The sequence below is a fragment of the Myodes glareolus genome, chromosome 10 (genome assembly GCF_982192425.1).
Source record: "Myodes glareolus chromosome 10, mMyoGla1.1, whole genome shotgun sequence".
NCBI classification, from domain to species: Eukaryota; Metazoa; Chordata; class Mammalia; order Rodentia; family Cricetidae; genus Myodes; species Myodes glareolus.
In genome coordinates this window covers 71,112,995-71,137,871 of record NC_142035.1, presented here as the reverse complement: position 1 = coordinate 71,137,871, position 24,877 = coordinate 71,112,995, and positions in this window count along the sequence as shown.

The following is a 24,877-nucleotide window of genomic DNA, read 5'->3' as shown; positions in this document are numbered from 1 at the left end:
AATGTTTCAAATTCATATTTAATTTCAAAGTTGGCAAGCTAATTTTTATCCCTAAACCTTAGATCATGATAAAATCATAGATGTTTATTACAAAATATTAACAATTTGTGTCTCACCATGAACTTCCACTTGCAAATGTTCTGACCTTGAACAGTGGTTAGCTGCATACTCAGCTGTGCTAATTAGGGTATAAGAACCTCTAGATGTCTTTCACTATCTCTGCAATGGCTGACAAACATTAGTTAAAGACAAAAAAAAGAAGAAAAGAAACAATAACGTCAAAACACAAAACGAAAAAGGTCAACAAAGTAATCCGCAAATGGAAAGCTAAGCATCCTGGCTTTACTCAAGGTCATAAGTCAGTTTCTATGAAGACTAGGAAATGGAAGGCCCAAGAAGACAGGTGCAGGCCACAGTCCAAGGCAAAGAGTCAGGGACAGAAGGAAACTGCTATTATAACCAGTAGATGACTGGGACAAGGGTGACATCCAGAAATCAGTGAATGATAGAACACCAAAACAGGGTCAGGGAAGTGCTTGATTAGATGGATTGATTCCTCTTCTCCAGAAAATAGGACCCTGCCATTTATTTACTCCTGAATACAGTTCAAAGATTCTTTGATTCCAAAAATATTGGGTGCCTGGTACTTGTTGGTGCTCTGCCAGATAATGCTGCAGATGTGACAGCTGATTGGTGATGGGGATAGAAAAGTGGAGGTGACCATGTTTTATTTTATTTATCAGTGAATAATAAATAATTGATCTTCATACGTACAGTGAAGCGAGTAAACCAAATAGTAATGGGAGGTGATGAATTGGAGAAGCAGATGGTGAGCATTGGAAAGGCAGGAATGGGTTCCTGTGTGAGCGGATTTTAGCTATAGTGGCAAAAGCAGACAGATTTCTCTCTCACATAGGCAAAAGCCTGGTGCTAACCTAGAGGTCATGTATTTGTAATGAAAGAGTTAGGAGATTAGACTCTCAAAAGAGAAAATGTTTATTTTTTTTAACACAAAATAACTGTTTTCTAATGTAAATTATGACATAAAACCTCAATGAAAAATCACTGTGACTTAGACTCCTGTGAAGGTTCCTGCTCACAAGTTCCAGAAATTCTGAAGTTTAAGGCTTGGCCAAAAATATAAAAACTGGATATAGAAATGAAAAATGATAATGAAACGATTTCTGTGGAACCTTCTGACATCTGGGTTCTTTCTGTGAACTCTGGGAAACATCTGATGTAAGTCTTTTCAGTGATGCTAAGTAGGTTTCCCTTCAGCTGCCAATTCTCAAATGATGTTATGTCCTGATGTGTTGTGCTGAGGCCCTAACTGGGCTCAGCAGGAAAGAGCAAAGACATTATGGGAAGAAGTGGCAGTGAATACCAAGCAATAACAATTATTTTTCATTTGTTTGCAAACAAGCAGTGAGTCCCAGAGGGAAAGGCTTGAGGTCATTTAGAGAAAGGTTAGGAATCCAAAAAGTTAAACAAGGAACATCTCTGTTTTGTTATTTTGAAATCTGAAATTCAGTTTCCTTATTTGTAAGGGAGTACAGGGGCCTGCTTCACAGTAGATAAAATGAAATAGTTACTAAGATTAGTTTTTGGAAATTCAAACAATTAATTGAAAGTCAGAATACTCCACCAGTTGAAGTAATGTAGCTATTAAAGGTAAGGACAAAATTAAAACTGTCTGTACAGTATCTACAAAAAGAAGAAAAAAGTGAAAAAGAAAAAAATCGTAAACTACTCCAACATTTCTTGATGTTCTGGAAAAAAATTCTTCCCTTTCTATCTGGCTCAGAATTCTGGCATGCACATTTTGCATCTGTTCCTCTGCTTCTGCCTTAACATTGACACACATACAGAAGACATAACCCACTTTTTGAGCTCTAAATATGAATTTATGGGTAAAGAGGTAGGCATGTACAGATACTCACCCAGACATTGAGGATAAAAACTAGGGCTCTATTTGACCATGGCAATAAGAAAACCATTTGCATATTAGAGTTAATACGCCTTTAAAACTCCTTTAATCTTTCTCTACCAATTCATGTTTTATATTATCTACTCTTCTAAGCACTTATTCCTTCCAATCATTTAGCCTACATCTAAATTCATCCTCAATGAATGACTGTAATCTACTAGTCAAAATAAACCTGTTTTGTCTGTAAGTTGATTTTTGTCCTGGTTTTTTCATAGTGTGCTGGTTTGAAAAAAAAAAAAAAAGAAAGAAAAGATCCCCAAAGGGAGTAAGTCAAAGGGAGTAAGTGTGTGCTCCTTGGAGCAAGTGTGTCATTTTGGGGTTGGGCTTTGGGAGTTTCTTTTGTTCAAGCTTCTCTCAGTGTGGCACTCACACTACTTTCTGGGGTATGTAAATTAAGATTTATGTCATTGGATGCTTCTCCATCACCATAGCTATATACCATCAAGGTATGCATGATGATAATGGACTAAATCTCTGTAAATGTAAGCCACCCTGTTAAACGTTTTTTTTTTTTTATTTATTTATAAAAGTTACCGTGATTGCCGGGTGGTGGAGGCGCACGCCTTTAATCCCAGCACTCGGGAGGCAGAGGCGGGTGGATCTTTGTGAGTTCGAGGCCAGCCTGGTCTACAAGAGCTAGCTCCAGGACAGGCACCAAAGCTACAGAGAAACCCTGTCTCGAAAAACCAAAAAAAAAAAAAAAGGTACCGTGATCATGGTGCCTCTTCACAGCAATAGAAGTTCTAAGACACATAACTATAGAGTTGTAAACTAGAAACAGTGATCTTGAGAGCTCTACATTCTTTGGCTAACTTGACTCTAGAAAATTATATGGAAAAAATTTGCTTTCATATTTATCTTTCTATTTCTGAGAAGAGAACTTATAACTTTCATAGTACTCATAACAAGTATCTTGTACACAAAAATGTAAATACTGTAGTAATATAGAATGTTCTTTAATTGCAGAAAAACATTACAGAGCCATGCTAGAGAGAAAAACCAGAACACTCAAACATACACCACACACAAGAGCTAAACATTACTCAATTAATGTAAGGCTGATACACAAGCTTTTGTGTCTATGAAATAAAGCTTTATTTTGTAAGAGAAACTTTATGTATATCAATACATAATTGAATATATAGAAATAAGAGCTAGCACTTGATCAGTGACCTATAAACCAATGAATAAAAAGCGCCAACTGTTCATACTACTTGAATTCTATCTGACGCCAGAAAAATGTGTAATATGGACTGAACATTTGGAAGCATGAGCTGCTATGGCCTTGGTGACTTAACTTGACATTCTAAATATTGATAATATGCAAGAAAAATGATAGTGCTGGTGATGGAGCATCCTGAGTGAGAATGGGAATAATAGGATTTGGGGCTTAATTTACAAAATGTGTTTAAGGAATTGGGACAGTGCAGCTTACCTCCTCTGCAAGAGGGAGGCAGTGAGACACAAAGCAGGACACAAGGAGGCTTTTGTGATTATGTCTTGATGTTTTAGCAATGAAGGGTGGATTTTACAATTCTTTTAGGGATTCTGTTCTAGCATGTCCCTAGTCCCTCTTGACACTAAATTTAACTTCTTATAATGTCCAAATCACTGATTAATAACAAACTTTAGCCATTAAGAACAATGCTACTTTTTGGAAAGTATAAACATAACACTTTAATAATAAAAAGTAATTGTTGATTGACATTTCATCAACTGAGAAATAATTCTTCTTTGTCTACTTTCAATAATACTCTGTGGTAATATTATCACACTTGTTATATCAGTGATTTCTGCTTTCTTACTCATGTATTTCAGAAAAAATATTGTTGATGGCATTTGTTATTATTAACATATATTAAATGTATAGGTTAAAGCAGTTTACTTCAAATGACACCATTTCATTCATCTTTATGACTCAAGAATAGTCCATTGTTTGTTTTTATATTATTGCATCTGTTCGGCTATTGTTGGACACCTAGGCTGATTCCATGTTTTAGATGTTAGGAATAGTATCACAGTTAACAGTGTGAACATGGAGATATCTCCTCTATATTCTGACCTCCTTTCCTTTGTATATGCACCTATGAGTGGGAGAGTTGGTTCACATGGCAGTTCCATATTTAGAACAATAAAGTCACTCCAGCTCACTTTGTATTCTGCTTTGCTAACTTGAATAATATTCCATTTTCTCCAACCTCTTTTGCAGTTTTTGTCTTTGTTTTTGGATCATAGTCATTCTACCTGAGATAAGGTGGTGGTTTCATTGCGTTCTGATAAACACTTGTTTGGTGGCTAAGGATATTGGGTACTAAGTGCATGTCTGGTGCGCACAGAGTTCAGAAGAGGGAAACTGACCCCATGGAACTAGGGTTATGAAAGTTTTGAGAACCAAACCTGGGTCCTCTGTAACGGCAGCATATGTTCGTATCTTCTGAGCCACTTTTCTGTTCATTACAAAAGTTTAATTTGATGATATCCCACTTATAAATATATACTTTTGTTTTATGTGCTTTTGGAATCCTAGGCAAAAAATTATCACCAATGCCTGTAGTGATATTTCATCTATATTTTAATAAATAAAACGTGCCTGAAGATCAGAGAGTAAAACAGTCCCACTGGCCAGCCTTACAGGCCAGGCAGGGGTGACACACACCTTTTATCCCAGTAGCCACATTAGCTTGCCATAGAAACTGTGCACCTATAATAAACACCTATAATCCCAGCACTAGAGAGAATTCTAAGACAAGAGGAGATGGCTCTCAGACATAGTCTCATTCTGAGATTCCTGGAGGCAGGATTACCATAGCTGACTGAGGTAGAGGTAAGAGCCAGTGGCTGGCTGTTTCACTTTTCTGACTTTCGGATTGAATTCCAATATCGGTTTCTGGGTTTTTACTAATTGTGCTCCATATGTCAGTATCTTAAAAGTATTTCTTCTATATTTTCTCTAGTAATTTTAGTGTCAGACTTTACCTTAAAATAAGTGATTCATTTTTAAGTTGATTTTTGAACAGGTGATACACAGGGATCAAGTTGAACTTTAATAAATGTCTGTGTCCAACTGTCCCTGCACCTTTATTAAAGGTGTATGTTTCAGTAGGCATCACATTTAGTTGCATTGCAGTGAGCAGGGAGCCTTGCCTGCCTGCTTGTGTGTAACCAGTCCTCATCTGTAAGTTCATACTCTAAAGCAGAGGGAAGCAGACAGTCACTTTGCAAGTCTGCTCTCAGGACAGGGCTCTAAATGAAACATAGGCCACAGTCCAATAGATCAGCAAGTCTTTGCCACAATGTGCCTGGGATGTGGACTGCGGACTTGTCTTGTGTGAAATTGCACTAGAAAGGGGCATGGAGAGTTGCATCAGCCTCTTCTGGATACAGCAAAATCTATTATCTTCCTTCTTGTGGGTTATTTGTGGTAAGGTATTTCCACATAGGACAGGCAAACCAAATGGATCTAAAGCAGTATAGAGTATAATCTAAGTGAAGGCAAATCTATCATTTAAGTGACACATTAGCGAAAATACCACTGAGAAAACCCCTATGCATCATTTCTAACCTCTGGCAAGATGTACTTGGGCAATAAAGGCATAGAACTTGTGGAAGCGGCCAACCAATACCTGGTTTAATTTGAAGCCCATTCCACCAGAGGGAGTCCATGCCAGATATTGGCTGGATGACCAGAAACCCAAGACCTAGGATAGAAAAGAAAAAAAATCAATAAAATGTTTCCGAATGACATTCTGCTATGCTGTAGATTGGTGCTTAGCCTAATCATCAACCAAGAGGCTTCCTCTGGCATCTGATGGGAGCAGATGTAGAAACAACAAAATATTAGGGAATTCCACAAAAGAAGAGGGAAAGGACCAATTGTAGAAGCCTGAGGGGTGGAGGGTACAGAGAACAGAGCCCACAGAATCAACTAGAGATGACTCATGGGAGTTCACAGACACTGAAGCCATAATCATTGAGTCTGCATGGGTCATCACTAGGTCTTCTGCATATCTGTTATCATGTAACTGGGTGTTTTTGTGGGTGTCCTAACATTGGGAGTGGGAATTGTCTCTGACTCTTTTGTCTGCTCTTGGGACTCTTTTACTCCTTCTGGGTTGCCTAGTCCAGTCCTGATGTAAGGTTTTTTTTTCTACTCTTTTGGTGTTTTTTAACGCTGTGTTTGGTTCAAATGCTTGGGAGTCCTGCTGTTTTCTGAAGGGAATTGAAGGAGATGTGAATCTGGGAGAAGGGAGGCTTGGAGGAGTGGATGGAGGAGAAACTGATTGGGATGTATTGTAGGAGAGATGAATAAATAGAAAAAATAAAGAGAAATGGAGCAATGCTGTTCTGGGGAGCTAATAGCTAACACATACAAAATTTATTTTAGGGAAAAATAAAAATGACCTACGTCTGATGATCATGACAGTTAATCACAATCATACAGGCACTGAGAACTAGAGAATCCTATACTTTAAATAGGCGACCCTTATCACTTGTGAATTATTAAATTCACAATTTAATTGTTAAAATTAATTAAATAGTTAAAGCAACAAGGAAGTACATTCAAGTACAATTCACTAAATTTACCATTTAGTCTGCAAAGTTAAGTAACAAAACACACGGAATGTAGAGTAAAACAAAGTAATTCTAATTTTACTCTCTGTTAAGCTTTGTAGCAGTGGTATGTGTCTCAATTCTTCTATCTTTTATTTTCTTTGACAGGATAAAATTACTTATAGCCATATAGCTATATTCTATAAATATTAACTAGTGCCCATCATTATTTTAAGTAATATCTATTAGAATATATTTTCACTTTCTACTGCTGACACAAGTGGATTAAATGAAGACCAGGGAGTGCCACTATGGAAATTTAAAAGATCTAAGATCAATTGTGCTAATAGTAAAAATACGTTATAGACATCATGAGGAAGAGTCTAGTTTTTTTTTCTTTCAGGCTGCTGAGAATCAGTCACTGCCCACACAACCTGACAATAAGACAGGCACCAGGTGTGTTATCTATCAGATGAGAGAAGAGCAGGAAGAGATTCTGTGGAGACAGAATCCGCAAAAGATAATCATTGGCTTATTAATGTCACCAGAGTGGAACGAGATGGCTGAAGGCTTTGAGAACTGGGTGTACAGAGGATCTCAAGCCGGGAGATGTTGGTGACTGTGGTGTACAGGGGATCTCCAACAAGGAGATGTTGGTGAAATTCATAGAACCAGAAATTTGGTGCCACCTGAATGCAGATTGTTAAAGAAGGCATGACATAACACAGGCAAAGAGGTAAAAATCAGGATAATCTGGGGAAGTCCATGCATTTCCAGGGTTCCTCTAGTGTGGGAGGCCTCCAAAAATGACGACAGAAAGGCAGCCTGGGTTAGCTCATAGGGATCTAACATGGGAGACCAGCAACTACTTAAGATTTTATTTTGTGTAATTGGGAATTTTAAGTCATGGAAAGACACAATCACACTGACAGTGTACAAAGGTCACTATGTAGAAGAACACTAGAGCAATTGGAGATCACAGCTACAGGTATGAGTTCAAGAACATGGGAAAGATTTGAATGCAATGATGGTTATAAAATGAACAGAAACATATCGAAGAATCAACGATATTAAAAAATATTACAACACATTTTTGCTCAAGTATTGGTGTAAGTTTATTGTACTATATAATGAAAATCAACAAATTAGAGAGATGAAGTTATGTGATAATTGATGTGATTATTGGGTAACTTATTCATTTTCACTGTAAGAAAGCGAGCACAAATGCAGAATACATCTGCTCAGTTAGAGGGATTTTTAAAGACAAATTTACATTTTATTTTCGAGTCAAGTTTTATTGATGGCTAGATGAGGTAATTCTTATGTTCATTCATCCATATATATTCAGATACAAAATAATAAATAAAAGGCGGTGTAGATGGTCCTTAAATCTGTCAATCTATAGATCCTGGAATAGTGTATAGTGATGTTTAATCAGCAGAGTTGCTTCACGGCAATGAGAATACTTTAAAAGTCACTGTGACTAGACTGCTAATATGTGCAGGAAGTAATGTTAGTGGAACCTTTTAGGAGAAGAAAACAGATGCTAGTGAAGTGAGATCATATTTCAGTAGGTATCAATATTAGAGTGGTAACTGCACAGTATAAATGGTAGACAAAATTTTATTAATAAGCATGAAATTATTTGCACCATCTCTTGAAGGCAAGGGAGCCAGATATTGAGTCTCACAAATTATATCAGTATTGACTTTACCTGAGATGCTGAGATGTTGAACCCCACAAGCACTGTCAGTAACTTCATGAAGAAGTGGCCCTATCTACCATTCTTCCCTCCTCCAGTGAAATGCCCACCATGAATGGTTCTTGGGGTATGTGGTTATCATCATCATTTTATGCAAGTGACTTTTATTAGTAGAGTCTAGGAATAAAATCTCTAATTTCACTTTAGGAAGGATATACTTACTACTTGGAATATAATAAAATAAATGAGAGTTTTCAAAGATGCTAGTGAAAAGTTTTTACACCCCAATAAATCTCTCTGCGATGCAATAATTCAAATCACTCCAAATAAATCCTAATTTGAAAAAGACAAGGTTTAATGGATGCCAGCACTCTTGGGTGGCGGGGGAAGGGAGACCAGTTAACCACAGAGAGGGCAAAGGAAAAAAAGACCGAAAGACCACTTGTTTGTTCTGGATGGGGAGCCAGTTTAAATAGTCTTGAGGATCTTTGGCTAGGGGTTACCCTTTGGGAGTCTGTTTTGGAGGTGGATTCTGGACTGAGGCAACTCCCAGAGGAGGTGGCTTGGGATGGAACTTTTTACCTAAACATTCTAGACTCAGGTCTTCACCCCAGTCCAAGGATACACGGATGCCAGGGACTGGGGTGAAGCCCTAACCCAAACGTTCCAGACTCCTTGGGTATAGGGGTGCCAGGGGCTGTGGTGATGCTTCCAACCAAACAGCAGGTAAACTCTAATGAAAACAATAGCCTGCGATTAGTCCACAGAAGCCAATAAGAGTGATAGAGCACAAGTTAACCTTTCAAAATAGACATTGTTTCTTAATTTTCAATTTAGTTAAAAAGTGGGGGGCTTATCTGCATGCATAGCAAAATGCAAAGGGTTAAATCTATACATTTGGGTTCCGTTGAGCAGCAGTGTACATTGAAGCCCAGGCTAGAATTAAAAAACAGAACAAATCAAAACAAAACACTCCATTCCTGTGACTGGGTCTTCCTAGTTGACCTCTTCAGCTCCTTCTCCATCTGTTGAGCAAGGACCACGGCAAGGCTTTACAGTGCTGTGGTGAGGGGTGCATGAGATCATGCTTGCAAAGCCCCTAGCTGAGAGGCACCGAAGGAAGTGCCTGTAGCTCATTTTGCACTCAGCACTCTGCACCTGTGATTCAACACCAGCATGGGTTTCCATTATTGTGAACATCAAAGGCCCCGCTGTACTCCCTCCTCCAAGCATCTTTTCTTTCTGTTTCCTGTCTCTATGGACAGCAATAAACAATATTTGGAATTCCAATTAGGCAGGCACAACTCCTGTCTGTCTTATCTTAATCATGCCAGTAATAGAGCAGTAATTGTTCAGAGAAACTGCAGGGGAAATTGTGAGTAGGGAGCACACACAGTGCCCCAATTGATCTCAATTACTGTCATGAAATTGAGTCTTCTGTCCGACATCTAAATTTAATGCTTCTTTTTCCCCGAGGATCTGTCCCTCGTTGTTCCTTTCTATCGTATCTGTGGCTGGGCTGTCACCATCTGCATGGCCCTCTCCATCAGAATGATGAAGTTGTTTTCATTCATGCAATATTTTCCCTTTATATCGTTTGCCTCCTAAATCCCTGCTTTAGTCTTCTGACATTCCTACCCAAATCTATTCTTTTCCTTTGGTTCAACACTCAGGGAAGAACTATGTTGTGTTTTGGCACCCGAATAATTGATTTCTATTTATGAGCAAAAAGACAATTTTTCAAAACCTAAACAAGATGAAACTAGGCTTTGCCCAAAGGATGGAAACATAGTCTGAAATGAATTATTTTTCTCTTTATTTGGGTGCAATTAGGAAAGTTAATGATGGGTAATTTCCAGCATGCATATGCTTTCTCTTCGCTGATTTATAAGTAGGCATAAACATAATTAGGTGTGCATATGCATCCTCACAGTTTAATGGGCCCTGTATTCCTGGTAATTAGGAGACTCAGCGTGTTGTTGATGTGTCATTTTTCAGGCTAAGGTATGGGAAGCTTTCAGGGCTGACTAGCCCCAGGAAGTTGCACGAAAATGCAAGGTATATAGTTATATAAATTCAGAGATAATAGCATCTTAGGAGACACCATCTGTTTTTCTTCTTAAATAGATTCAATAGATTTAGGTTTAGAAAATACATCTGCCTAAAATGGATAACCATGAAGTTGTAAAGATTTTAGAAATTAGCAGATTTATAGTATTTTAGGACTAGGAGCACATAAGAGAACATCTAGTAAGCTTAAGGTCTTTAGAAACCTACAAGTGAACTTGCCAAAGATGGAGAAAATGGAATATTCTGTTGTAGAACCCACATCTCCTTGGAATTCTAGCTTTGCTTTCAGCAGGAGTAGCAGTATATATTATAGGACCCCTTCAGGATAGAAAATCAGGACTGCTTGTCTAAACATTAAGAAATTAAAAACACCGATTTCAGAGCATTGAAACAAGTACTGGACCTCTCGAAACATGTTTCCCTGTCTGATTGAACAGGTGAAGTGTCTGCAAAGGTGGTGCATAGTATTGGCAGGCACAAATGACCACTAAAGGGTGGTGAGAAAACCACCAATAATGTAAAGGGTATGGTGAAATAGTTACAAACAGCATTTCTCTGAGCTCTGACTAAAGAACAAGGAAGACAATCAATTACACCTGAGACTGTTTATGTAGCTATTTCTGAACAAATATTTTAATATTATATATAAATGTGGCATGCCTAGCAAATAAGGATACACTGATATGTGAGCAATGCTTGTAGAACGAAAAGTATTCTAACTTACAATTTATTCAAATTTCTTTGTTTCCTATTTATTGAAATATCTACTTTAGAAAACAAACAAGCTGTCAAGCAGACAGAAAAAGCATAAAGTATCTTCAGTCATGCCCAGCAGTAGTAATGGCATATCTCTTTATTGTGGGAGTATGTTTCATATTGCAGTGCTATGTGCAACGAGCAAGAATAGAGCCAAATCTATTTTCCTGAAGGAGCTCTTTGTGAAGTAGGTACGAAAATCTTAAGAGTTACTTTTACTGGGGTAGCCAATAACCTAAAGAGGAATAGGCTCGAGGTTTATTGTGACTACTGCAATGCCACATTTTTCCCATGCCACTCCATCTTAGGATGGCACAATGGTGGTAGAAAACACAAAGAGAATGTGAAGGGCTAATATCAGAAATGGAACAAAGAGCATTCTTAGAGCATAATTCTTAAAAAAATATATTTTAACATTCTTATTCCCCCTCTAGCAGAAGTCATAATCAGAACTTCTTCAAGGATCCTGGCTCCTCCCCATCCATCCTGGTGTGAGATCTGGATCACACATGGGAGGACTTCCTGAGATGCCAATGATGGGTTCTCATATGGTTCACATGGGATTTCTCCTTGATTTAGGCTACCCTTTGGGGGCTACATGCCAATGAGGCTCAGACTTCCAGTGATATATCTTCTTATTCATCCGAAGAAGGTAGTATCAACTTATATCAGAGGTGTGGATACAGGGATTTTGTGTGTGTGTGTGTGTGTGTGTGTGTGTGTGTGTGTGTGTGTGCATGGGCTCTTCAGTAGGTTTTTAAGTTCTGTACTAGCTACTTTTACTTCAGCAGTGGATTATGGTGCTGCACCCTGTGTGCTATCTAGCCACAGTCAAAGAAAATTTGCTTCCATTTCTAAAAAAGAGAACGGTTTTGGAGGAGAGAGAGAAGACAAGAAAGGACAGATTTTATTTGAACTGTAAAAAATGAAAACAAAACGGCTATCTTTTGCAGTTAATAAAAAAGTTACTATCATAAAATTAGGGATTGTGGACATCGTTAGAGTTCAGAGAAATGAAGACAAGCTCTAACATAAGAGTTATTCATTGTTCTTTTACTACATGGTAAGCTATTGCAAGCGAGGCCGCTCAAGAGGGTTTTCTGAAATAAACTTAATTTTCGTCAGTGAACGTTTGTTTCTGTTTTTGTTGTTGTTTTATTTTATTTTTATTTACTTATTTTTATTTTAAAGTGATTAAATTTGTCCTTGTTTCATAAAGATGACTCATCAGGTAACTTGTGGTCAAACCTGAAGACCTGAGTTTGATCCTCAGTGCTCAGAAAACTGACTCCTGAAACTTGTTTTCTGACCCTCTGGTGAAATGTATTCTGTGCATATGTGCACACAGACCCACCCACATAAACACACTAAACTGAAAATATTAAGAACATTTTGTCGATTTTGTGTGTGTGTGTATATGTGTAGCGTGTTCTATTTAACTTACACCTCCAATTTATCTCATTCCCCCCTCTACTTTTTTCAACCTCCTCATTCTTCTTATAGCTCATTTCTCACATTTACGTAATTTTGAGGGTTCTATGTGTGAGTGTAGCACTGTTTTTAACTGGGACCATTTGTGTGACCTCCGGTTGGGAATATTGATTGGAGCCTAGTGGGAACACCACTAGGTACACAAATAGATACTGCCTGTCCCTCTCCCAGAAGTCATCCATAGCCAATGGTTCAACAAGAAGGTGTACCCTCTGAACTCACTTCTGAACATGATTATATTTTTGTCAGTTTTGAGATATATAGTTAAAGGTGAAAAAGAGTTAAGTTCATTGCTTAGGACAATATATACCATAAGGAATATCTTTGGAATGAAATTGCAAGTATTTTTCTTTCAATAAGCCAGTGATTCTCACCTGTAGTTGCTAGATCAGCAGAATCAGTAGGGAACTGTGATGAAGGCAGATCCTTGGGTACCACTCCATTTTACCTAGAGGAGACTCTATGGCAGGGTTCATCCATCTGTCTGATGTGCTCTCCTGAAGGACCTGATACACTTTGGAATTTTAAAACCCAATGTTTATACAAGATTCATTATCTTTCCTTTTACTGGTCATTATTTTAAGTCTCAGGGTTGTCTTCATGATGGATGAATTTTTCTCCACATTGTCTCACACCCTGATGCAAAATTGGGGACTCAGTTATTGAACTTTGCATCTAATTGACAACCTTCTCTCTGTGTCAGGTAGCGTCTATGAAATGATGTTGTATATAGATCTCTTCCTCACAGCAGAACTAAGAGTATGCTGCAATTGAATAAGATATTATTAAATGCTCATTGAAAGTAGAAGTAAATTTCATCACGATAGATCCTTCGAATTGCTGCAAGATATAATTATTCATAGGAGTACTGAAGATTTTCCATATAATAAAATTAGTGATCTGCCTTGAATAGTTATTGAATAATTAATATGCAGAGTTCCTCCCAAATGTAATTTATGTCTGTCGTTGACATTTCTTCTCAGAATAATTTGTAGTGGCATAATCAAATTGCTCATAGGAAAATTCTGTCCCTGTGATAACTTTATGTATTGTCCACTAGACTCACAGTTTAATATAATATTGCAGTTCAAAATAGTGTATTTGTCAAGATACAATTTAATCAATTTAATAAACTGTGCAGTAAAATGAGAAGAGGATATATTTAGACATCCTGTCTGAGTTGCCTTAAAACGTTTCTTACTTTCACAACATCTATGGGAATCAACATACTGTCCTCTGTATTTTATACACTTCACAGAAATTGTAAAAATGACTACCATCGACATTGACTATTGAAATTGACATTCCTCATTTGCTTTTGTGATTCTCATTACTTATTTTATTTTTATAACTCATCAAATAAAGGGGAATTTTATTTTTTACAGAAAATACAGTGCATACAAATTGTCAAACTAAAAGTATAAACAGCATATCATCAAGTAATGACAACGATCAAATAGTATTTTTATATTCTCACATATATTATGGGATTTATGTTACAATAATGTATCACACACCAAGCACTGGATGCACATGTGTAGCCCAATATTTAGTGATGTCAAAGAAAGGCATGACTAATAGACATAATTTATATAACCACCCATCTTACAAAGGTACATAAATTGGTTGCAGCCATTCTTTTTAATAGCTGTCATTTGTGTCTCATTGCTCTATGTCTGTGCATATCCATGACTGTCTCTTTAAGATAGATTTCTTAGGAGTTGCTGTGCTGAATCCATGTCTTGGGAGTTTAGAGAAATGATGTAGGTGTTGAGCCTGGCTAGCTCAGTCGATAGTGCATGAGATTCTTAGTCTCAGGGTCACAGTTTTGGGCCCCACATTGGACACTAATTTGTAGGTGGAGGCTGTTTGTTCATTCCTGGCCACTTAGACCCAAAATAATCACACAACAACTGTATTATTTAAGTCACTGCTTGGCCAGTCACTTAAGTGTATTGGTAGCTAGCTTTTATATCTTTGGATAAACCCATTTCTATTAACCTGTGTATCACCACATGACTGTGGCTTACCGGCAAGGTTCTGGCACACCGGTCTCCAGTTCAGCTACATGGCTTCTTACTGACTTTGCCTACTCTCTCTCTATGTATTTCTCTTCCAGCCTGGCCAAATTCTGTTAAGCCATTGGCTAGAAGCAGCTTCTTTTTTAACCAATGACAATAAAGCAAATTCACGGCATATGCTTTATCACCTCCCACATTATGTAGAAAAAAATGAAAGTTATGACAAATGAGACCTTTTGTTTTTTCTAATATCTGTATCTTTTTATGCCAACAATAAACGCAAACACATGAATGGTTTATTACATGCTTACATAGATACTAGGCACACTCAGCAACACCATTTCTATCCCGGCTATGCTTAAGTATCATGGACAGCCCATTTATGGTGGTTCTCCAGTTGTTCCTATCCTGGGAAGTCATAGAAGGTTGTGTTATTGCCGTACCCAAGGTTCTACAGTCTTCCTTTATGCTGTCTATATAGCATTTTTGGCCATCCTCTTTGTCTTATCCTCTGTACTCTTCCAAGCAGTGCTACCTTTGTGTGTCTGCCATCATTCATTATTATAACAAGGCTGGGGTCTCTTAAGTGTCATTGATGTATCCTATAGTATACTTCCTTCTTTAGATGAAGATGTTTCTTAATGTCATCACAGTGCAGCCTATCTTGTCATGTGACACATGTGAGACGTGCCATCTGAAATAGGTTTTGGAGCTGTAAAGAAGGCAGCTCGAGACAAGTCTCTAGTATGCTTCAATTGTGTTGCTGTTGTTATGTCTCTTCCTAAGTAATCAGTTTAAGACAATAATAGGAGTGTTGTAGAAATGCATCTGTTTTCTTACCACTACTCTTTAATATATTCCTGGAATTAATAATAGCAACAGCCCTGGAGGATGAGGAGATAAGTGTGCAGTTAGGTAGTGTGTAAATCAGTAAACTGCATTTTGCCGACGATACTGCACTACTTGCTGAAAGTCCAAATGAGCAGCAGGCCATGGTGAATAGAGTGGTGGAAATAAGGGAAAACATTGGTGTGAAAGTAAACATCAAGAAGACTGCTATACAACACATGACAAAGGTGCACAAGGATTTTTAACATTGTAATAAAGAATTAGAATGTCAAATTGTCAACTCTAATTATTGGAGAGGAAACTTCAGTTCAAAGAAGGAAACTATTTCAGATGTTAAGAGGTGGATAGGAATAGTCAAGGCTGCATTCCAGACACCAGGAAAGGCTTGGTCAGCAAGAGACATAACGACAATAAAATTACAAGTATATGAGACACTTGTCTTGAGCTTATAACAATGACATACCCAGCATATCTCCTCCTATTTCTTTTGTTCTTATTCCTTCTATGATGTTTAGGAATCTGCAATGTTAATTATATTTTTCATACTTTAGTTTATATTCTTTTTTTTTCTGAGAGCTAGCCTTTAATTGTCTTGAGAGTGAGTTTTAGGACAACCAGAGGTACAAAAAGAGATCCTGTCTTAAGAAAATCTCCCAAATAAACAATCTCCCCCTCCCCGGTCTTTGTTCATGTGCACCTTTGGCCCCATCTTTCATCCATATTTAGTTGTGGGGTTACTCTTCATCTTTGAGCTAAGCCTTTGATCAGGTTAAAGATGAAAAAGTTTCTGTTTGTAAAGTGAAAGATAAAATAATCTAATATGGATACTTTTATTATGCTGAGGACTAAAGAACTAAACTGAATGCATTTTGCAGGTTAATATGTGCTATATTCATGAACTATACTCTCAGTTCTAATCAATATTCATAGAATGTGGGATAAGTCCTCTTTAATGTTCTGAAGTAGATTTCTTTCTTTCTTTTTTTTTTGCCTGTTGAATTTGCTGAAATGCTTTGCCCACCAGAGACTTCTCTCATTTAGCTTTATGTCTCTTTGGATCTTACCATCTTGTTACCATGTAGGTTGAGACTATAAAGGGCTAACATCTCAGTTCATCTCAGTTCAGTGATGTCTGCCTTATGCACTATTCACTGAGGCTCACTGGGAAATAGTTCATTGCTTTCTCATGGGTAGACCTTATGAAGACTTGCTTCATTTATTCATTTATCTATAATATTCCTTAGAGAATAAGACCAACTATCCATTCTCAAAAAAAAAATTCAATTTGAAGCTATAGTAGAATGAATGTTGTAAATGAGATGAAATCATTATTAGCTATTGGATCCTTTTTTGGCAGACATTTGTAGCATGAATAATAAAATCCCAGAAACAGATATTGGGATTCAAGTTGAAAATGACAAATGCATAACATCCAATTACCAGAAATTTCTTGCTTCTACCAAGGCTGGGTGATCCTGTCCTCAGCATGACTGCAGACTGACTGCACACTGTAACCCTCAACTCCTGTCTCTTCCCATCTTATATTCCTCTCCAGTGCTCAGATTAAAGACTTGCACCATCACTGCCCAAGTTCTGTGGCTAACTCATGGGGCTGTTGGGTTTAAACGTGTGTTTCACCACTGCCTGGTCTGTGTGGCTGACTAGTATGGCTAGCTCTGCACTCTGATCTTCAGGCAAGCTTTTACTGATTAAAACCCAAATAAAATATCACTATAGACATTGATCTTCATTGCTAAAAATTTTATAGAAATTTATTAAGGCACATTATAACTGTTTCCCGCATTGTTTTTAAACTAGAAATTAAAGTTTGAAGACATAAACTGACTTCTCCACATTAACACAGTCAGGCCAAGGTAGAAAGGGGAGGCTGCAGATTTGGTTTTACTTCACTCCCTGCCTCCTCTTCTGTGCAGGATTTTCCTCAACCCGGCAGCTAAGTGCACACTTCACAGTTTGATTTGTGATTTATCCCTGAACAGACAAATCTTGTAAGAACAAGTGTTTTGTCCATTTCTGGCTCATTTCTACTTCAAGATAACCTACCAGACTTTGATTTCAGTGAATAATGCTGGGGAGTGTACACATGACTCCAAAGCTGTAATTCACATCAGCCTTACCACTTTTCACAGGGCACTAAAAATTGCTGGCTATGTCAGCTCACTTGTGAGCCTAGAAATTATATTACCATTTTCTATAAAAATATTGAGACATGCACAGACACCACAGTGAAAGAAATTGTTATATTCCATTTTCTAAAATTGCAGCAAAGAGAGTGCTTTTCTCCCTTCAAATACTACATTGCCTGTGTATTTTATTTCTTTTCTTTTTCTTCTTTTAAAGTGTCATTTCAACTTAAAGAAGCTGGTTATCTCTATCAATAGATTTCCTCTGGTGGTAGAATGTTGTGCTCACCAGGTAATGATGAGTTGCTTGTTATCCTCATTATAGAAATATAAAAGAAACAGTGTCATACTATAAGGCATAATAGACTGAGTGATTTGGGAGCTGTATTTTGAACTCTCTGTCAACATTAGGTGACAAAGATTCTGGCAAGTAAAAATTACCATATACTACTCTAGGTCACAAATTTCTCTTCCTTTTTTCTTCCTTCCTTCCTTCCTTCCTTTCTTTCTTTCTTTTTCTTTTTTGACAATGGCTTCACTATGTAGCTGCAGATGGCTTAGACTTAAGCTTACTGTGTAACATAGGCTAGCCTTAAACTCATAGAGATCTTCCTGCCTTTGCTTTCAGAGAGCTTGTATAAAAGACATAAACCACCATCCATACCTAGTTCACAAGATGAACATTTGTATCTAACGTATAAACATTTCTGTATATCTCCACATATAATAGAATCTTGCCTATAGAAACGTAACATTTATATTTACATACATGTTTCTTTGTATTTAAATTTAATTTAATCTATCACTTGTCAAGCTGGGATCGTAAGAGAGAATCAGAAACAGAATAAAAGACAGAGAAAGAGAGAGGGAGAGATTCAATTAAACAGGCCTTTCTTTATATGGTAGGACCCCTGCGAAGTCCTAAATCTAAAAATCTGTTTACTAAATTTTGCGTTGCAGTGCCATGTTTGACAAACCACTTTGAATTAAGAACTTCTCTTCTCTCCCTCTTTCATGTTTAGTAACACCCACCAAACATGCTGACAGATGGGAAAAGTGACTTTGTATATGGTTAGCGTACTATGTACATTCTTACTTTCAAATTTTTGGTTAGTGTCCTGGCTGGACTATTTTCTCTATATCTTTACTTCTCTACTTGAAGGAATTCACTGCTTGGTTTAAGAAGATAAAACCTTTTATCAAGGTTATGTTTGTGTTTACATTGAAGCCAGCAAGCAAACTCTTTCCCATACATAGGAAAAATGAAGTTTAGTAACTAAACTTTAGTTTAGTTACTGTGGAGGAAGAATAGCCTGAAGTGAAGGAAGTTTCCAGCAGAAATAGTCAAATCCAAGCAAGTGTAGTGTGGATGGACTACAGAATAGAAGTTTTAATGAGTGAAATTTGAAAGAGAAGCTTGATCAAGTTCATTTGCATGGACAATGCGCTCCTAGAGCAGACATCTCATTAGCATGGAAATTTTCAATTTGAATGACAAATGCTTTAGTCTTCTAGAGTTGATGTGCCAAACTATTCTGCTGATTTGAATGAGCGTGGTCCCATAGGCTTACACATCTGAATACCAGGTAGTGGAACTGTTTGAGAAGGATTAGGAGGTGTTGCCATGTTGGAGTATATGAAAGTGTGGGCTTTGAGGTTTAAAAAGCCTGCCCCAGGCAGACTAGTCTCTGTCTCTGTCTCTCTCTCTCTCTCTCTTTGTCTATACCTGCTGCTTGCTTCCTGTTGCCTGCAGATTAGCATATAAAGGTCTTAGCAACTGCTTAGCAGTTCCATTCTGCAATTGTGATCATAGACTGACTCTCTAAAACTGTGAGCAAGTTCCCTATTAAATGCTTTCCTTCATAAGAGTTGCCTTGGTAATGGTATCTCTTCACAGCAATAAAACAGTAACTAAGGCAAATACCATAGTTAAGTATATCTTGTAAACAACAGAAATATATTCCTTATCTTTTAGATAGCTACAAAGACTAAGGTGATAGTAAATAAACTTGAAAATCTCATATAGTTGTAACATGAGGGGCCGGCTTGTTGGGATTTCCGTCCCGCCCGGTACCCCAACAGCCGGCAAATCCCAAAGAGAAATTACACACAGGACTCCATAAGGTTATAAACTGATTGGTCCATTAGGTCAGGCTTCTTGTTAACTCTTATAACATATATTACCCCATTATCCTTATCTATGTTAGCCACATGGGCTCAGTACCTTTCTCAGTGTGACAGCTTACATGTTGCCTCTTTGGTGGTCTGCACAGGAATGGCTGAGAGAGAGCTTCTGCTTCCAGAATACTCCCAGTCTCTTTGCTCCACCCCTACTTCCTGTCTGGCTTTCCCGCCTATACTGCCTGCCTGGCCAATCAGCGTTTTATTAAAATATGATTGACAGAATACAGATAATTCTCCCGCACCATATAGTGCTTGTTGAGGAAAAAAATCTGAAACATTTGTTAAAGAAATGAATTCATTTGTAAGTACTGGATAAAATATGCTTAGATCCTGAGAACTAGTAATTACATTTATCAGACAATTGTTAATGAGAAATAGATAGATTGTGCATCATAATTCAAACTAGTGTAATAAAAAGTTAGAATGAATTCGGATTACAAAATGTGTGTATTATTAATTCATTTTTGGAACACATATCACTGAATATTTTACCCTCAAAATTGAGTGTCCTAGGAAAATTCTTGTTTATTTGGAGATTTGTTTAAAATTGTGGATGCTGTGTGATTAGAGCTGTTAAACATTTACATATGGAGTAAAGAATTTATGGTAGTTTTCTATGTATTATATAATCATGGCTGGTCACAAGCTCTGTATCATTGTCTCACATGTAAATTTCCCCATGAAAGAAATAATAATTACTTCATACTATTTTAATTTATCTAGTTTTGCTTATGTTTATGGAATACCAGTCTTAGACTTTCATAGGCTCTAAGGTCATCTTCTTAGACCACATTCCAGAATATTTTAGTTTAATTGTTATGTAATGTTTTGCCCACAAGATAGTCTTTTAAGGTGCATAGGGTGCTCTGGCATTGGTTATATATTACACACTTGGCTTGAAACTTGCTCTCCCCTGCCTCAATCTCCAAAGTTCTGGGTATAGGACATCACCCATGTCTTAAATGGTGATTTTTGAATGCACCTAATGCATTTATGGTTCATGTTCCACATCTATAAAAGAGTATTAAAAAGAACATAATTTTAAAGGTATGATGGGGAACAAGTAGTTTGAAAAAGGTTGACATAAAAGTCTTCATATCCAAAAGTAATACAAATACTTAAGAAGTTCAGAAACCTGATATAATGTATTTTCATTGTTTCTACACACTGAAAACTCCTCTAAAGAAATATTTACTCCATTCCTCTTCTGCCCTACCTTTCCAGGCTCCCTTACTCTTGAGATTAAGCTGTCTTCCCTAGTGGAAAGGAAGACAGATGGAGAGTGTGCTGCCACCTAGCGACCCCTGTCTTCACCAAGACTGACTGGTGGCTTGTTTATTTTTCAGGCCTTTAGAACACATAAATCTATTTGTCACAGACAGGACCTCTGTGTTCTTGCCCCTTGTCAAATTGACCTGATTTTTCTTCCTCATGTTATTTTGTGGAATGCTTCCATTTGTGAGGCAGCTGAACCAGAACCAATTATATTGTGTTGTAAAGAACCAGAATGAAAAGTCACAGCAGCTTCCTTAACCTACTCTTTGTAGAGTCCTGCTGAGCCCTTGGTGAGAAATAGACAGGACTCAGGCCATGAAGGGGCAGCCAAAGCAGTGTTCAGCAGACTCCAGGGAGCAGGGCTTCCATTCCCTGGTTATTTGTCTTTTATCTGGCTCACTAATATGGAAGAGAAAGAAGCAGTTTTATCTTAGACACTAGTAAAGAACAGAGGCAAAAACAGGAGCAATGCAGGTCATGAAGACTGAGTTCTTCATCTAACCTTTTTCTAGGAACTCGAAACTGTACAGGTTAGAAAAGTACCCTCATATCTAGCGAACCCATTTCTCAGTGTTTCAGGAGGGAAAGCTTGGGACAGATAAACAGCATAGACTTTAAACCCCATTTTACTATTCTAAACTTATAGGGAAGTTTGTTCACCTCTCCAGGCCTCAGTTAATCCAATTTTAAATTGAAAATAGTAGTGATTTTGAGATGAATGAATAGGATTCATAGGATAGTGGACATGAAATAGAATCTGACATTTGTTGAACTATTTGATGGAAATGTCCCTATATAGAAGTCTTCTTACTATATTGTCTACTATCGGAAAGATCAGGGCTTAGGATTGCAGAGGATGGCTAGGATCCTGGGAGTTTACTAACAAAGTGGAAAAGATACATCATTGCCATGCCTGGGAAGAATTCAGGGTGCATGTGGATAAGCTAGAAAACGTCAGTCAATAATTTAGGATCTATTTTTGTGTTGTTCACAGTTAACATGGTTGACTGGGAATAAATGGATTTTGATGTGGGAGGTGATGTATGCTGAGAATGTTTTATTGCCATTTGTTAATAAAGGAGCTGCTTTTTTCCAATGACTTAAGAGAAAGCTGGAAAGGATATATAGAGAGAAAGTAGGGAGAGTCAGAGAGAAGACATGCAGCTGCTGCAGGAGACAGATGGGGGACGGAAACTTACCGGTAAGCCACAACCACGTGGTGATACACAAATTAATAGAAATGGGCTAACTTAAGATAGAAGAGCTAACCAATAAGAATCATGAGCTAATAGGCCAAGCGGTGTTGTAATAATGCAGCTCTGTGTGATTATTTCAGGTCTGGGCTGTCAGGAAGGAATGAGCAGTCTCCAACTACAGGCTGATTGCAAGCTCAGTTCTTCCATGGCAATAAGGTTTGGCTTTTAGATAAGCATATCATTTGCATATGTGTCTGTATATCCAAACAGACAGAAGAACTGGTACAGTTTTACCTTTCTGCAGAGGGTGAGATTCCAAAACTTTTGTCTCTCTACTTTTAAATTCAGCACACACTTTTACCCACATTTTCGAGCAATGCATCACTTTAAATCCTTTTGAAGTTGACTTTCCATGAATTGGGTCTTCCAGTCATAGGACTAACCCCAGCAAATGGAATAGCCTTTTTTACATTACTCAAAAGTTAAGATATTTTCTTTAAATTTCATTCGTTTAGTTGCAACAAGGAGATTACGAATGTTCAGAACCCATTCAGACTCTTGGAGATGCAGTCATTCTTTTAGAATTTTTCTTTATCATGCACTTATTTTATGGAGAAAGCTGGATATGAGAAAATTACAAAAATGATGTGGACAACGTAAGGAAGAAAAGACTCTTTATTTAGAAGTAGGTGAAAATTGCACATTCATCATTTCTGTCTTCTTTCAGATTCCCCGGGTAGTGTGCAGTCCTTGGCTTCTCTTTCCTTCACAATGTCTCTCCCTGAATATTTGACGATTTTCTATATTGTTTGGATTAGAACTTGAACTGATGGGACTTGGCCTCAAACACCAGATATGCTACATATTAAATACACATGAAAAAACACCGAGAAACATTCTATTTCTTGATCTACCATATTTCCATTTGTATTACGAGATTAAATCTAGATACCTCTGAGAGGCACAGTGGACTGAATAAAGCACTACAAATTAACACAAATTGGAAGAACATATACATTTTCCAGAGACGACATTAAATATTTCCGTTAATTCCTCATGGAGTTGTTTCCACATGTTAGTTTAATGATTTTCTCAGAACTTTTGCTCCTGCTCTCCTAAGGGATTCTGTAGAGTTGGGGTCAACAGAAACTCACAATGCTTTAGTAAAGAACTGGTTTGGTGAATTTGTTTGCACTTCTGTGTGCATCTTAAAAGCAAGTATTTTAACAGAATACTACTCAAGAGTTAAACAACATTCTGAATGCTGTCTTGCTCAATTGTGCCCTAGTGAGGGTCTACTGAACTTATTTAGGAAAGGTAATAAAATTGTTCTTGGACATAAGGAAAACTAATCTACAAGACTATAATTTTCTATTTTATAGAACTGATATCACATTAAAACACTGTTATTTTGAGCTGCAGAAATGACTAGTTTGACATGACTAAGGGCATAGTAATATTCCAGAGGACCCAAGTTCAGTTCTCAGCCCCATGTATTTCAGGTGGGGCTCATGTCAGCCTGTAACTCCACCTTGAAATGAATTCAATATTATCTTCTGACATCTATCAGTATCATGTGCACACATATACCCCCATATATACACACATAATAAACAATAAAATAAGCTCCCCAAATAGTATTATGGAGCAAAACTCCATAATAAAAAAAAAGAAACAACTGTGAAATAGTAATGCAAATATACATCCACAATAACACACACACACACACACACACACACACACACACACACACGGGAGGAGAAAGAACGAGAGTGAGAGAACATATTTCATAGTAAAGTGTGTAAGTGAACAGGATGTCCATTTATTCATTCTAAGGTTATAAAACAGAACACACAATTTAAAAACAGAAAGCCAAATGAGTATTTCTAAGAGTATACTTTTTATACTTTAGAGAGTTTTGCTTGAATAATAAAGGAGTTTTGTACATGCACAAGTGTACTTTAAGTTCATACTTTAAATGCACAGAGAAAAGATCTTGCAGTAAATTATCACAACAACCTGAATGTTTGTGTCTCCTCCCAGATTCTTCTGCTGAAGATCACCTAGAAATCAGGCGGAAGCTTGAGAAGAGAATCATGTCACGAGTGTAGGACCCTTATATAGGTGATTAGTGGTCTTATGAGAGAGCCTACAGTGCCCCCTTTATCTTTCTGTCTAGTAGTAGAATGACTGCAGAAGGTCAAAGAACAATCCCAGAATGTCAGCACAGATTGGTAAATTCAGTTTCCACCTCTCTTCTTATAATTACATCCTCGTGAACTGATTGTAAGTAATCAAGGATGATTTCAGGACAGTAGTATTGAGAGTTGAATGTCTACATTAAATTGTAGTAAATCAAAGTGGAGAAAGCTAGCTAGAATTTGTACCACATACCTTAATCTAAATATTTGGGAAGCTGAGGAAAGAGGGTGTGGGCTTAAGAGTATCTTGGACTGCAATGACCGCCAGGATGGACAGTTTGGGTTACAGAGCGATTCCCCATCTCAGAGAAGAACTACTCAATGATTATAAATTGTGCAAAATTATCTCATTATTAGATTGAATACACCAGTACTTAAGTCCATAAGAGATGAAGGGCTTTTGGAATCTTGTCTTATGGATTTTCACCAGTGCAGTATCCTTTGGTAGAA